The following is a 14,956-nucleotide window of genomic DNA, read 5'->3' as shown; positions in this document are numbered from 1 at the left end:
ACTCTTCGGTTTCAAGATTGGAGCAAATTAGGGTTTTCGCGATTTTTCGCCGGATGAATTTTCGGTACGGAGCAAGGATCAAATTTGTGATTAAAAGTGACTTTTAAGTGAGAAATAATATGTGATTAGGAGCAATGAGATAAGGTTGGTGCATAGGAAGTAAAAACCCTAGTACGTATGTTTTTAAAAAAAACGACGTGAACCGGCGGGTCCCGCGCACTATCGATTGAACGCACCACTTTCTTACCATACAAGTTTATTGATATTCGAGCAAAATATCTCCTAATTTACAGCTAAGCTTGACCGAAATTTGTGGCTCAAATGCAAGGAAGGAAAGAGAAAATTTTTGTGGTTGAGGTTAAGCCAAGTGTTGGCACAAGTTGTGGTTAGAATTAATTCTTATCTTTCTACCTTCTTATAAGACAAACTTAGCTTAATCTCCTTCATCATTTTCTGCATCTTGGCCGAGTAAGGAGAGAGAGAAAGGGAGAGCAAGAGTTGCACTATTTTCTTCTTGATTTACACCAACCAAGTGCTAAAATCGAATTCTAAACCGATTGATCGTAAGTTTGGAAGCTTGGGAAGCTAAGAGAACCAAAAATTTCAAGAAATAGTGGAGGATCACTCTTGCAAGCCTTCTTTTTGAGGTATAAAATCTTATCTATGGCTTTGATCATTTTATTCTTGTTTAATATGTTAAATAGTTCATGTTTTGGGTTTGATTACAAGTTATGCAAGTTGTTGTGGTGATTTTGGATGAAATATGTAAGTTAGGGCTTGACTAAGTGCTACCCAAACTTGTTGTATAGTTAATATATGTTGTATATAAGGTTATATAAGGGGCTTTGGTAGTGTTGGAAGTAAGAAATCAAGGAAGGTTGGATTGAAATCAACAAATTCCAGATTTCTGGAAAATTTCCCCTTTTTCTGTCCGGTTTTGTAGCCTCATGTTAGAGGCCGAATTGGCCTTAGGTCAAAACATGAAAGTTATAGAGAATGGTATTTTATAGTTACTTACAAAATTTCAACTAAATCAGAGCATCGTAGCTTGTAAAAAGATGAAAATACCCCTGCTAATTTAGGTTACATTTTAGAGTTCCGCGTGGACAGTTTAGTCTATTTGATTGCGTTTAGTCATTATAATCCGTTTGGATTTAGCCTTTCACCAAAACATGAAAGTTTCAGTGCCCTGTCTTAGCTTTGTAACGCCACCAAGAACGCCTTAAACGGACCTTGGTAGACTGAGATATGGTCACCTGAATGCAGTGCGGTCGATTAGCCGAATAGTTGAAACCAGGTTATGTGAGTTGGGAATTTGATCAGGTTACATTGAAAATTTGACTAAGTGACCTTCATGAAAGTTGTAGGCCTTCATCTTAGCTTTGAAATGGTATAATCTGCGTATCAATCCGATAAGCGTAGCCTCAGATATATTATTTCCGCAAAGCCCGTCAAGTCTGTCTTTTGTAATTGAATTTCCGCACTTGAAATTAACTTAATCTTTGTTCGTGTGTTGTTGTGAGCCTATGAAATGGCTATTGAACTGAATTTGTGTTATGGATTTGTTTAGTGTACAATGTTGGATTGGATTGAGTAAGAATGAAGCCATAAATGGCTGGAAAATTAGGTAAACACAAAGGGTATGCTGCCCCAATTTACACTCGAGGACTAGGAAACGAGACTTGTAACTTGTGTAAAGGTTAAGTGATTATCACTTGAACTAGCGAGCACCTTTGCTGCTTTGTTATCGAGGGTTATACTTTAAAAACCTAAACGAACTTGTACCCTTGAGGAAAAGATATAATGGCCAATGTAAACTTATATTTCCTTGTACTTTCAACTCAAGTGTTGTTTCCAAATATATATGCTACAAAAATCTTACGATTTGAAAAGCGAGCAAGTTTTTCACGAATGTCTTAAATGAATTTCAATTGGTTGATTTTTAATGAACGGAACGTTTAAGTTTTGAATCTTACTCGTGTTTCAAAGTTCTCAAATTGGATTTTTATTGCAGATCTGGACTCCAAACCTGGAGTATAATTGAACGTGAATACTTGAAGCACTATATTTTGGGTGAGTGATCCCTCGACTGTTTCCAAAGTTGCTTTTGAACTAATTCTTGCATTTATTACTCCATTGCATATCATTTGGGGTTCGGGTGTGTGTCATGACATAATTTGGTTCCAATGAGTTCCTGGAAAGTCTTGTGCTTAGAACCAATGTCTCCACTACTGTTTACACATTCTTTGGAGCACGATGGCTCCTTACTTTTATTTCACGGTTACCTGATCTAAACGAGCATTAGATATTTAAGTACAAGAACTTCACTGGCTCTCGTGAGCAATAAATGTATATTTGATCTCTGAATCATGACATCATTGAAATACACTATTGTGAAATATATTTGCTTACTGATTTTACTGGTCACTCGCTGAGCTTCTAACTCACCCCCTATTATCTTCTTCTCCCCACAGGGATCGAAGTAAAGGAAATCTTGTATTTGGATCTCTGTGTGGCTGGATGGCGTACATCTTGTATAGTTTAGATTTGGTTTTGGTTTATGTACTTTTGGGCCTGTATAAATATTTGGACTTGAATCGGATGTATATCTACATTCTACGCTTAGAACTAGTTTCCGCTGCGCTTATGATATGTAATTTTTGGAGAATTGGATGTTATTTATGGTTCATGAATGTGTGTACATGATTCGAGTTCCATAGTGAGTGAGTCCTGACGAGAGTTGGGCAGGCGATCCGCCGAACCCTTTGGTACGCCTTAGGGGGAAGTGGGGTCGTCACACGCATCATGGCCATTTTGAGTTTTTAGTGATGCCATTTGGCCTCACCAATGCACCGGCTACCTTTCAAGCCTTGATGAACAGGATATTCCAACCTTATATGAGGAAGTTCGTGTTGATTTTCTTTGACGACATTCTGGTTTACAGCCCCACGTTGGAAGCACATGCGCAGCATTTGAAGATCGTGTTGGGGATATTAGCTGACAATCAGTTTTATTGCAAAAGGTTTAAATGTTCTTTTGCTCAAACCTCGGTGGAGTATCTAGGACACATTATTTCGGAGAAAGGAGTGAGCATGGACAAGAGCAAGGTGGAATGCATCCAGTCATGGCCTACCCCTGGCACAGTCAAGGACTTGAGGGGGTTTTGGGGGTTGATTGGATACCATAGAAGGTTCATTAAATGATATGGGATCATTTGTAAACCATTAACTCAGTTGTTAAAAAAAGACAGCTTTGTGTGGAATCATAATGCCCAAATAGCATTTGAAGACCTCAAAAGGGCCATGACTACTGCACCAGTCCTTAAAATGCCAAATTTTGAGCTTCCCTTTGTGATAGAAACTGATGCATGTGGTGTGGGCATTGGGGCTATATTAATGCAACAGGGATACCCTATAACTTTTAGTAGAGCTCTCTCTCCGCAGAATTGAGGGATGTCTGTGTACGAGAAAGAGCTGATGGCCTTGGTGCTGGCAGTGACTAAATGGAAGCATTACCTAGTTGGGCACCACTTTATCATCGAAACTGATCATCAGGCTCTTAAGTACCTACTCGAACAAAGATTTACCCACCCTTTGCAGCACAAGTGGCTTACCAAGTTACTTGGCCTCGACTATGAGATCCAATACAAGAAAGGGACTGAAAATGGAGTCGCCGATGCCTTATCTAGGAGAAGGATGGATGGAGAAATGGTGGAACCAGAAGGACTGAAGCACCTTTGTGCCCTCTCAGCTGTGCAACCAGTGTGGATAAAGGAGCTAGTCAAAAGTTATAATGGTGATAGCGTGGCTCAGGATATCATGTCTCAGTTGCTGCTGGATCCAAGTGCGTGCTCAGAGTACCAACTGGAGAACGGATTGCTCAAATTCAAGGGAAAGCTGTATGTAGGAACAGCTAATGGTATTAGACACAGCTTAATCAAGGCTTTACACGATTCAGCTGTGGGGGGTCATTCTGGACAAAGGGTATGTTTACAACGGATGCAAGCTTTATTCTATTGGCCAGGCATCAAAAGGGATGTTATACAGTTTGTTCAAGCTTGCGACACTTGCCAGTGGAATAAACATGAAAATGTCTCGTACCCCGGACTTTTGCAACCACTTCCAATCCCTCAGCAGGCGTGGACACACCTGACTATGGACTTTATTGAGCAGCTGCCTCTCTCTAATGGGTATGATACCATTCTCGTCGTGGTGGATCACTTCACTAAGTACAGTCACTTCATGAAGCTGTCCCATCCTTATTCTGCCCACTAGGTAGCTCAGTTGGTTCTTGATCGCGTGTATAAATTGCACGGTCTCCCTGAGTCCCTCACCTCAGACAGGGACAAAGTCTTCCTTAGCAAATTCTGGCAAGAGCTGTTTCGTGCCATGGGAATGGAGTTACATTATAGTTCATCTTATCACTCTCAAACAGATGGGCAAACCGAGAGGGTCAACCAGTGCTTTAAAAGTTACTTACGGTGGATGTGTGGTGAACATCCATCCCACTGGAGTACTTGGCTATCTACAGCTGAGCTATGGTATAACACCAATTTTCACACGAGTTTGCAACTGACACCTTTTGAAGCTCTCTATGGGTATAGACCATTACACCTACCACTAGGACCCTTCCATGACAGTGTTATTCCTGCAGCTACTGATATGATACAGGAGAGAGTCCAGGTTATAGCAAACATCAAAGAAAACCTGGCCAAAGCCCAGAATCGAATGAAACACTTTGCGGATCAAAATAGGACAGAGAGGTCTTTCTAAATAGGTGATTGGATCTTTCTGAAGTTGCTGCCGAAACTGTGGCAATCATAAAAAGTTTAAAATTGTCCCCTAAGTACTATTGTCCTTTCCAGATTATTGAGCAAATTGGAGCCGTAGCTTACAAGCTGCAGCTTCCGGAAAGAGCTAGAGTTCACCCAGTTTTTCATGTTTCTCTGTTCAAAAGGAGGGTGGGTGTAGGCCAAAACATTGAGTCCACCCGGCCTGAGTTTGATGCTTCTGACCAGTGCATTTTGCAGCCCGAGAAGGTGTTGAGAAGGAGGGCCGTTCTGCGCAACTCTCAACCCGTTGTTCAGTACTTGGTTAAGTGGACTTATTTGCCAGAAACTGAAGCATCTTAGGAGGACAAGACGTTTAGTGATAAGCAGTTTCCTGATTTTTCAGCTTGAGGACAAGCTTAATTCTTATCAGGGAGGGAATGTCAGGCCCTTAAGGAATTAAGGGTGTCGTTTGGTGACAGTTGCTGTGCGTTTTGGAGACTTGTGGGCAGGATGGCTTAAACGACGCAGTTGCACTAATTCAGTTAGTTAGGAGTATTATTAGTTCGTTGGAGAAGATAACAGAATAACAGAATTGTATAAAGATTCCATTACTTGGAGATTACAAAAATATCTGGAATAATACAAAGATTACTTTTTCTCTCTTCTCGGTTACTCTCTCTCTCTCTTGTCTCCTTCCTCTTCTCTCAATTCCTTCTCCTTCTCCAAATTCTTTCCCCAGCTCCGCTATTCCCTGCATCTAGTTCAGGAGCCCTAGCCTGATAGGTTGCGAGCTCCTTACCTACACTCGAGGCGGCATTTTTTGACCCTCTGTGATTGCCAAGTGAGCTAACTTGGTTATCAACTTAAAATGCAACTTGTGACTTTTAAGTAGCTTTTGTGTGGTAGTGGAAAATTAGTAAATTTCTAAACATATTTCAACAAAATTTTAAAAACATCTTGAAATACATTTTTAAAAATACCTAATTCATACGAAGCGAATAGAAAATTTTTGAAATACAATGCTACAATGTAGTTTTTTAAAAATACCTTCAGAAATACCTAATTCATATGGATCCTTCATTTTTTAGCTATTATATTTTGCCTCGCAACAACCTTGGCAATTGGTACAAAAAAATGCCTTTCTAATTTCCTTCTTCTTCTTCTTCTTCTTTTTTTTCATATTTCTTCTTTATACAGTCTTCTTGTGAAAATTTATCTGTTGCTAATCATGGTGTGAATACTAATAATGTTTTTGTTTTTGTTGGTTAACATTCTAATATGAGCATGGCAATAAATTATAAAGTACAGAATACCTAGGTTCTGTTTGGATATAATTTTTTCTCTAATAGTATTTTACTTATATCACAAACACATTTTGAAATACCTTTTGGGATAATTTCAAACTATATCATTTGGCACTTTTGAATTTTAAAAAATCTTACTGGCTTCTCATACTTTAAACTTTTTCTAATATTTATAACCTATTTCAAAATATGATATTAAAAAACTCATTTTGGGAGAGAGAATATAATATCACTTGCTCAACCAAAAACTTTCTACTTTCAATAAATTATATAGGAATAATAAAAGCTAGCATATCTTACTCTTCGTTCAAAAATAGAATTAAAATTTATAAATTTACTTCTCCAGGAATTACTAGATTGAACTCTCATTTTTCTTGCGATTCAACATGGCAAATTAGTATTATGTGGCACAAAAAAAATATTATGAGGATAAAATTTGAATAAATATTTTTAAAAAATAGGATTATTTGGAGAAAAAACTCAGGTAGAAGACTTAAGTCGACGAAGAACAAATAATGATTTTGGTTAGAAAATAAGAATAATTTTGTAACATGAATCATATGCGGGAGAAAAAAATGCCATAAGCAATAAATGATACAAAGGATTAAATTTTGATGCATCAATAGTATAATAATTTTTTTATATTAATAATTTTGAATATATATTATATATTACCATGATCTAAACTTACCAGCGTAAAAAAAATTATCAACTTATAATAATAAAGGTAAATTCTGTAGTGTATTCACATATTTCAAAGACAGGTGTGGAAAGTAAATTATATGGCAAAGAAGCAGGCACGTGGAAAGGTAAAGAATATGTCAAAGAAACTGACATATACGAATGATGAAAGGAATATGTTTACAAAAGTAAATGGTGACCTATAACAGGCACGGGCCGGTTTGGAAATGTTGTGTATGGCAAAAGTTGAAAATGTATTGGGGTGTCAAGGAATTAACATATATATAATGGGTCTAGAAATAAAACACCGAAGAGGAAGCGTAAGCAGTACTAAACACAGTCATGCTTGGTTTTGAAGCAACATATGGACATTATTGAATAACGAGTTGAGAGCCTTTAAAAAGTGAAACTTAAGAAAATAAATGTTTGAAATATTAAGTTTTTTAATTATGTAATCTATTTTGATTATCGCTATTCTAATATATAGTCATTTGGAGGATTTCTAGAGCTGAAGTACTAAATTCTTTTTGGACTTTTAATAAATTTGAGTTATTTTTCTTTTGGTTTCTCACTTTTCTAACAACTTTTATCTAACCTACTAAATTTAAATTATTGAAATTGATTTTAATTGTTATATTAATAAAATATTAACATTTGTGGAAACTGGGTTCATGAGAAGACAGATTGTTGCATGTTTCATATTTAATTGAATACAAATATCTCTACTTTACATAAAGCGTCCAAGACTGAGGAATAGTGAATTCCAATTGATTCTCCCGATTATGGGTATTACATCAACAAAATACTATCTATTTATGGGCATTTTACTCTGAATAATTACAATTATGTAAAATAAATAAATGTTTATAACTAAAATTGAAAAACCGTTACACTAATATTTTTGTGAAAGGTAAACTGATTGTCCTGTATTTAGCATAAACTGATTTTGAAAGTAAAAAATAAATTGCCCATAACATACTTGCTCTTTATAATTTTTTTGCATTATATCAACAAAATACTAGCTATTTATGGACATTTAACTCTGAATCATTACATTTATGTAAAATACATAAATGTTTGTAACTAAAATTGAAAAAGTGTTACACTAATATTTTTACAAAAAGGAAACTAATAAATTTTGTATTTAACAATTTTTAAATATGTGAAAGTAAAAAAGTTTTTGCCCATAACATACCAGCTCTTTATGAGTTTTTTGCATTACATCAACAAAATACTAACTATTTATGGGTATTTTACTCTGAATCATTATATTTATGTAAAATACATAAATGTTTGTAACTAAAATTGAAAAAGTATTATACTTATATTTTTACGAAAGGGAAACTGGTAGATTTTGTATTTAACAAAATTTAAATATGTGAAAGTAAAAAAGATTGCGCCCATAACATACCAGCTCTTTAAGGATTTTTTGCATTACATTAACAAAATACTAGCTATTTACGGGTATTTTATTCTGAATCACTACATTTATGTAAAATAAATAAATGTTTGTAACTAAAATTGAAAAGGTGTTATACTTATATTTTTACGAAAGAGAAACTGGTAAAATTTGTATTTAACATAAATTAAATATGTTAAAACAACATTACAGGTGATTTTATTAGTTACTTAATTTGTTGGTAAGAAACAAGGTTTTTTTTTCGCAAAATTTGTTCATTAGATTTTTTTCAAATAATTAGGATATAAAGGTAAATTTTCACAATCTTTTATTAGCAATAGACCCCAATTTCTTCCTAAGCAGTGACGAAATCAAGATTTTTTCCTTGGAGGGGGGGCAAAATGATTGACAAATAAAATTATTTTAATATGTTATATTCAAAATAATTTTCATCTATTTAAATATATGGCATCCTAAAATATCAAATATTAACTTTAATTATAAAGGTATGTCTATTTAATAAATATGTAATATAGTCATAACAAAAATTAAGACAAGAAATAACATTTGATTAAATATTTTATAGGAAAAAATGCACTTTTCATCCTCAAAGTTTCGTAATTTTGGCCAATTAAGGACAATTGACGGGAAATGAAGAATTGATCGTTAGAACCAACGATTTTACCCAACAAAAAATGGGTAAAATCGAATAGAGCCATTTTTAACGGAACAATTACAACGGACAAAAAACTCAATTCTTCTCCATCTTCGCTCTGCCTTTATGCAACCCCAAAATTTGTTTGCCAATCTCTGGAGTTTTAACGACCGTTATACAACTTTTAAAACAAATAAATTCATTCTAAATTTTTATTTGGGATTATTTCATAAACCAAATCGCGGTCACTTTGTGTAAAGTATCACTTTCCCATAAAAGACCAGTTCTTTATGATTTTCCTCCATTATTAGAATAGGGTACCCATTTTTTTATAACTAAATTTATTTATCGAATAAAATAAAAATAAATTCATTTTCTAATAAAAGACCAGCTCTTTATGGTTTTCCTCCATTATAAGAACAGAGTACCCATTTTCTCATAAATAAATTTATTTATCGAATAAAATAAAAATAAATTCATTTTCTAATAAAAGGCCAGCTCTTTATGATTTTCCTCCATTATAAGAACAGAGTACCCATTTTTTCATAACTAAATTTATTTATCGAATAAAATAAAAATAAATCCATTTTCTAATAAAAAATCAGCTCTTTATGGCTTTCCTATATTATAAGAACAGAGTACCCATTTTTTCATAAACAAATTTATTTATCAGATAAAATAAAAATAAACCCATTTTTTCAATAAAACACCAGCTCTTTATGACTTTCCTCCATTATAAGAACAGAGTATCCATTTTGAAGGCAAAAAGAAATTTGTTTATCGGATAAAATAAAAATAAACTCATTTTTCAATAAAACATCAATTCTTTATGACTTTTCTGCATTATAAGAAAAGAGTGTCCATTTTGTCATAAACAAGTAACTTCTTTAATTAGAAACCATCGACCCCTTACCAAAGACGATCAAATGCAGCAAGATGATTTTTTTGCAAGAAAGTTGCCAAAAGCAACTTTGTGACTGTAGTTGCTACTTTTTTTAGCAAGAGGTATCATTAATGTCAATATTGAGATATAGCAAAAATTTTATATGAAATAACAAATCAATTTGTCATTACAAATACAAAACGAGCAACAATATATTACAACCAATATTATCAACGGTACAAAGCACAAAAATACTCAAATCAAATCATAACATGCATCTGCCTCTCTCTTCCCTTGAACTGTTATTCGAACTAAGTCTGCTTCTTTATCAGCTATCCCCATCACCTACAACAAGTAACACTTAACCTGAGGATAAGTGCTTCAGTGGACATCATTAAAGGATGACAAGCATGCCATTGCTTCCAAACTATCAAAAACAAGTTAACTGCTTGAATTGTTTGTCACTCCTAGTTTATGGCCAAATTTATGTTCTAAAAAGTTTCAGCTTATATAAACAGTTCAAAAAATCAATTGCAATTCAAACTGCAGCATTCTTCATTCTAGAAATGTTAAGCTTAGATGCACACAAACTTTTAGAGGAGATGCGAAAAGTACAATAGGTGATTACACTCATGCTTCATTTTGCAGATTGCCTCTACTTTAAGAAAAAGATGTGTTCTTAATTCAGATTAGTTCTGCCATCTGGTTTCCTTTCCAAATCCCATTGTCGAGAGCAGAGAAAAGTTGTTAACATCCAGCAAGTTTTCTTTTTTCTCCCGCAAAGTTTTATTGCTTGATAAACCCTATAAAAACCCCTATAAGTTTAAGTACCCCCAATCACACCTAGTAAGCAATGCAAGTCAAGACTCAATCAAAGCAAATCCAAAATGGAACATGGCCATCTATACACAGGCATCAACCAGATTCTTCTTCGTCTTCTTCATTCCCATTTTGTTTGTTTGGCTGAGGGGGGGAATGGGCCCATAAGATGAATGAACTTTTAAATACGCCAAATATATACAGCTTGCTCTCCATATCAAGTCGTATCACTGAATAAAAATGTATTACAGAAAACCATCATGGAAGCAGAAATAAATAGCACCTGTTCAACTGTTCCAGCAACATCTTTAGTGTCTGTTGTAGTCATGGTTTGAACTCATATAGGATGCTCACTACAGAGAGCCAGTTGCCAACCATCACTGTGCGAGTTTTTCTCCTGATAGTTTTGTGCACAGACTCACAATATTTTTGTCTAGGAACTACAATAAGAAATTTGTTATCAGACTTCGATGCAGGCAAGCACAATTACAGTCAACCAAACTTTCTGCTTTCCCACCATCAGGAAAACATTCAAAAGAAAATCAAATCTTGATGAGTGATTTAATTTTCATGTAGCTACCCAAAAATTTCTTAGTTCTCAAGCAAATTATTGTAGGTCCCAGCAATTAAAACCAAACAATTTACTGGGTCTGTTTATGGATAGGGACATCTAAATTAATTAAGCAAGTAAACTGCGAATATAAATTTTCACAAAACTCCATCTTAGCATAGTCCATTTTGAAAAATTATACCTAATAGTGGACTCCCTTCTAATGCAGGCTGAAGCTCAACAATTTCCTGTCCAGGATTTGAATTTTTGCTGAAAGATTTTTGGACCAATTCACCACCTCAGCTTAAAGCGTTTTTATTCTCAAAGTCTTGAAAGTTTGCTACAAAGTGAATCCCGCTGATTTTTCCTGGGAAAAGAAAGGGAAAACGGATTGTAGAGAGTAGGTGGATATGAATAATTCATCAGCAATGGCAACAGTCCCTTCGGCTTCTGAAGAAGCTAGTGTTTCCTCAGCTGGCAATCCAATGATAGCTGCTCAAGTTGGACCCGTCAAGAAAAAGCGTAACCTTCCTGGAATGCCAGGTAGCTGCTCATGAATCATCACTATATAGCTCCTCAAATCGTACTTGTACCTTCCTAATTTTTTATCTTAAAAAACTAGTGCTATATTTTTCTCTTTTCCTTTGTTTCTTTTTGGGGCATTTATCCGGTAGTTTGTATGTAGATCCAGATGCAGAAGTGATAGCCTTATCACCAAAGACTCTCTTAGCAACAAACCGATTTGTATGTGAGATCTGCAACAAGGGTTTCCAAAGAGACCAGAATTTGCAACTACACAGAAGAGGCCATAACTTGCCATGGAAACTCCGGCAGAGAAACGGGAAAGAAGTTAAAAAGCGCGTATACGTCTGCCCTGAAGCAACCTGCATTCATCACGACCCCTCCAGAGCACTTGGGGACCTAACTGGCATAAAAAAACACTTCTGCAGAAAACACGGCGAGAAGAAATGGAAGTGTGAACGCTGCTCTAAGAAGTATGCCGTCATCTCTGATTGGAAAGCGCACACGAAAACTTGCGGCACCAGAGAATACCCCTGCGACTGCGGCACCCTATTTTCCAGGTCATGCCACTAGAACGAAGCTAAACTCAACGAGTTTTCTCATTCGTTTCTTAATGAACATTTTCCCCCTTCTTTTTCCTTGTTTGTTTTCTTTTTTATGAAATGAAGGCAGGATAGCTTTATCACGCATCGGGCGTTTTGTGATGCCTTGGCGCAAGAGAGCGCGCGGTCCCAAACCCAAACTTTGGCTATAACTAATGAGGAGGGAACGTTGAAGGTCCAGGCTCAGACGACGACGACGAGGACGTCGTCATCGAGTCCTCCACTGCCTCCGCTTACTCCGTCAACTGGCGTGCTAAATAGCTAATCAAAAAAATGTATGATTTTAAGACAAAGCCCCTCTTATTATGAAGCTTGATTCCGTTGGAGATGGAAGAATCAAGAAGGGGAAAAAGGACAATAAAGTTTGGTGGTTGGAGGAGTTTTGAGAGGAGGAAAAATCAGCAACGGGTTTCAGACAAATTTGGAGGCTTGGACTGTACTTATATTATTCAGTAGAGTTGGAGGGAAGCTTTCCCGCACTTCTTTTGGCATTACAGAGGTGGATTTAAGGTGGGGATAGTGGGGCCCCCCTTAAATTCCTATAGTACTTGTACAATTTTAATATAATTTTAAGTGTATCTCCAGAGTTTTTTTAGAAAGGATGTGAAAGAATTACGTGATTTTTTAAATTATTTCATAAAGAGTTGGTGTTTTATTGAAAAAACGGGTTCATTTTTATTTTATTCGATAAATAATATTTTTTTAGAAAAATGGGTACTATATTCTTATAATGGAGGAAAGTCATAAAGAACTAGTTTTTTTATTGAAAAAAGAGTTTATTTTTATTTTATTTGATAAACAAATTTGTTTATGGCAAAATGAATACTCTTTTCTTATAAGGGAAGAAAGCCATAAAGAGCTGATGTTTTATTGAGAAACGGGTTTATTTTTATTTTTTCGATAAATAAATTTTTTTATTTGATAAATAAATTTGTTTATGGCAAAATGGGTGCACAATTCTTATAATAGAGGAAAGGCATAAAGAGTTAGAATTTTATTGAAAAACAGGTTTATTTTTATTTTATCCGATAAATAATTTTTTTTTTAGGAAAAGGGGTACTTTGTTCTTATAATGGAGGAAAGCGATAAAGAATTGATTTTTTATTAGAAAACGGGTTTATTACAATTTTATTCCAGCCAACTGTGACCCATTTTCCCACTAACCTAAGGTAGACGGACTAAATCATTGAATTCGTTAACTACAGTCAAAATTAACACAGAAGCAACTGACTCAAATCACTCAATCCTTTATGACTTATACCAAATTAATACTAGAAAGCTTATTTGAAATAACAATAAAATATTTTATAAATGATTAAAACTTAGTACATTAGTTAGTAAGTACTCGTAACATACTTGTATAATGCATGATTATATGTATAATTTAATATTCTTTTGTACTTATATATTTTAAAATATTCTGTGAAAAATATTTTGACCTTTCACATAACCTTCGAAAATAATAAAATTTTATCGTATTATAAAATAATACATTTATTTTATTATATTCATAGATGTTAAATTATAAAAATTGTGATATAGAAACAAGTGATATTCTACGTGTAACTAGGAAGATTTGTTGTTATTGTTATCCAAACTTTCAAACTTTTCAAAAATTGAAAATAAATACAAACTTATGATAAGACAAAATTTTATTATAGATTTTACAAGGTTACTTTTCATAGTATTTTAAAATATATAAATACAAAAATATTAAATTATACCTATAATCATTTATTATACAGGTATATTATGAGTACTTACTAACTAAGATTTATCCCCACATTTGTATAGTTTGTTGTGACAATCAGGTTTATCCCTACATTTGTTTGAGTTTTGATTACAATGGATATAAGCTATTCCCTCCAAACCCCAAATTTTGAATTATAACATTCAACCAAAACATGCTCAAACTCTCAGGTTCGGTCATACAAGGACAGCTAGTGTGAATATCCGTACTACACACGGTGCTTACATTATTAAAATTAATCAAAAGATTATACCATTTTAATTTGAAAAAAGTTAAAAAAATTATACCAACATAATTAAAATTTAAGATTTATCTAACAATAGTTCAAAATATGAAAAAAAACTGTAAATCATTCAAGAATTGTGTTTTTGCAAAAGATGGATCTTAAAATAATAATAATAATTTATATTATAAAATGAATGATATATGGATAGAAATAAATGTAATTGCATGTTTTTTATTTTAAAATGAAATACTTACCAATATTATGCATTCGATTTGATAATCTTATATATATGTGCATTATGAGAATATATATATATATATATATGTATATGTGTGTGTGTGTGTGAATTAACTACCTTTGAATTAATTTTTATTAAAAAAATTATTTATTTTTAATGACTTTATAATTTGTGAATGATTGTGAGAGTAAAATATATTATGACAATAAGATACGTTGAATTGTGAAAATTGTAATTTAAACATACTCCTAAATTTTGGATATTTGACTTTCGTAGTTACGAATTTCTTAAATTAACGGTTAGTTATTACTCTAAGTGATATGATAAGTGTCAGTAATAAATGTGAGATGTGAATTGGAATTTGCAGATATCATTTTACAGGGGTGGTTATTATTCGTTAGTTAAAGTTTAGGAGTTTGAATTTTATGGGATAGTGGAAAAAACATGAGGGAAATGTGGAAAAAATATAAGTATGATTATAGGATTTGTAGGGCCGGTTACATGATTAGTTAAGAGATAAATATTTTTTAATTATAAAAATGTAAAATTCTATTAA

The 14,956-nt window shown here is 33.8% G+C and overlaps 3 long non-coding RNA genes across 3 annotated transcripts; 1 reads left to right on the top strand and 2 right to left on the bottom strand.

Moving 5' to 3' along the window:
• Positions 1–9,982: 9,982 nt before the first annotated feature.
• Positions 9,983–10,878, bottom strand: LOC140010500 (uncharacterized). Its single transcript, XR_011817782.1, has 2 exons — positions 10,796–10,878; positions 9,983–10,038 (listed from the first exon to the last, which is right to left on the bottom strand). It is a non-coding gene; the product is annotated as an uncharacterized lncRNA (long non-coding RNA).
• Positions 10,879–11,346, bottom strand: LOC140010499 (uncharacterized). The gene is made up of 2 exons (XR_011817780.1): positions 11,265–11,346; positions 10,879–10,952 (listed from the first exon to the last, which is right to left on the bottom strand). It is a non-coding gene; the product is annotated as an uncharacterized lncRNA (long non-coding RNA).
• A 99-nt stretch (positions 11,347–11,445) lies between these two features.
• LOC113699533 (uncharacterized) lies at positions 11,446–12,095 on the top strand. Its single transcript, XR_011817781.1, has 2 exons — positions 11,446–11,605; positions 11,748–12,095. It is a non-coding gene; the product is annotated as an uncharacterized lncRNA (long non-coding RNA).
• Positions 12,096–14,956: the final 2,861 nt, after the last annotated feature.

Source organism: Coffea arabica, chromosome 7c (genome assembly GCF_036785885.1).
Source record: "Coffea arabica cultivar ET-39 chromosome 7c, Coffea Arabica ET-39 HiFi, whole genome shotgun sequence".
Classification (NCBI taxonomy): Eukaryota; Viridiplantae; Streptophyta; class Magnoliopsida; order Gentianales; family Rubiaceae; genus Coffea; species Coffea arabica.
The sequence above is the reverse complement of the archived record's forward strand: the minus strand, read 5'-3'. Positions and strand labels throughout refer to the sequence as shown.